The sequence below is a fragment of the Pinus tabuliformis genome, chromosome 3_1 (genome assembly GCF_031772625.1).
Source record: "Pinus tabuliformis cultivar Carrire ecotype Pingquan chromosome 3_1, CPIR1, whole genome shotgun sequence".
NCBI classification, from domain to species: Eukaryota; Viridiplantae; Streptophyta; class Pinopsida; order Pinales; family Pinaceae; genus Pinus; species Pinus tabuliformis.
Window position 1 is genome coordinate 331,795,220 of NC_142301.1, and position 1,909 is coordinate 331,797,128.

A 1,909-nucleotide genomic window follows, 5' to 3' on the forward strand; every position below is an offset into this window, starting at 1 on the left:
CCCTTGTGGTGGTACCCAAGAAAAATGGAAAATGGAGGATTTGCGTGGATTACAGGGAGTTAAACAAGGCTACACAGAAGGATCACTTTCCCCTCCCATTTATAGACCAAGTATTGGACACGTTAGCAGGGAAGAAATTTTTCTCCTTCCTGGACGGCTTCAGTGGATATAACCAAATCCAAATTGCCCCTGAAGACCAGGATAAAACTACCTTTACGTGCCCCTGGGGAACGTTTGCCTATCGAGTATTACCCTTCGGCCTATGTAACGCCCCTGCTACATTTCAAAGGGCTATTCTCAGTATTTTTGCAGATCTAATAAACGATGGACTTGAGGTGTATATGGACGACTTCACACCGTATGGGGATGAATTTGATCCAGCTCTGGATACCCTGGAAAAAGTTCTACAACGTTGCATTGCTACCAGACTCTGCCTGAGCCACGAAAAGTGCTACATGATGATGACGGAAGGGCTCATTCTAGGGCACTACATTTCAGCAGCTGGCATCCAGGTAGACCCTGCTAAAATTCAGATTCTTTTGCTCATCCCTACCCCCACTACTCAAACAGAGGTACGTAGTTTCCTTGGATTTTCTGGATATTACAGACGGTTTATAGAACATTATTCACGAATTGCAGCACCTCTATATGCCTTAACTGGTAATGTTGATTTCTTGTGGACAGAGAAATGTGACCAGGCTTTTAAAGAATTGAAAAAGTTGTTGTCAATAGCTCCAGTCCTTCGAGGACCAAACTGGAATTTGCCATTCCAGATCTCATCTGATGCCTCGGATACAGCAATCGGTGCAGTCCTAGGACAAGAAGAGGATAAGAAGCCATACGCTATTTACTATATTAGCAAAAATTTATCCTCTGCCGAACTCAATTATACTGTTACTGAAAAGGAATTCCTGGCTGTAATTCATGCTGTTAATAAATTTAGGCATTATATTACAGGTTATCCTGTTGTGTTATATACAGATCATTCTGCTATCAAATATCTAGCAAACAAACCTGTCACGAATGCTAGAGTAACTCGATGGTTGATCCTGTTGCAGGAGTTCGACATCACAATTAAGGATCGACCCGGCAAGGAGAACCCTGTAGCCGACTTCCTCTCAAGAATACCCAAATCAATCGAAACAGCAGCAGTAGAAGATCAATTCCTTGATGAACATCTGTTTGCCATTGCCATTCGAACACCCTGGTATGCTGATGTCGCCAATTACCTTGCAGTGGGTAAGTTACCAAAACACCTAACCCCTCAGGAACGAAAGCAAATTGTTCAAAAAAGCACTCGATTTTCGTGGATTGGAGACCATTTATTCCATACAGGGGCAGACATGCAAATCAGGAGGTGTATTCGAGAGGATGAGATCCTAGACATCTTAAAAGCTTGTCATAATGGACCATGCGGGGGGCACTTTGCCGACAAAAGAACAGCACATAAAGTACTACAGGCAGGATACTATTGGCCTACAATTTTTAAGGACGCGAAAAAGTTTGTACAAGCCTGTGACAGTTGCCAGCGAGCAGGAAAACCTGGTCAAGCTGATGAAATGCCTCTGAGACCACAAGTGGTTATTGAGCCATTTGAACGATGGGCTCTCGATTTCGTCGGCCCCATTAATCCACCATCAAACCAGAGGACATACATCCTGGTAGCAACAGACTATGTTACTAAATGGGTTGAGGCTGAATCATTAGCTAGGGCTACAGAAGATTCGGTAATACAATTTTTGTTCCATTTGTTTGTACGTTATGGACTTCCGAGAGAAGTAATTACAGATGGTGGACCACAATTTGTTGGAAATAAACTAGCTGCAACACTTAACAACTATCATATCCAACATAAGATCACTACTCCCTACCATCCGCAGGCAAATGGACAAGTAGAAAACAGTAACAA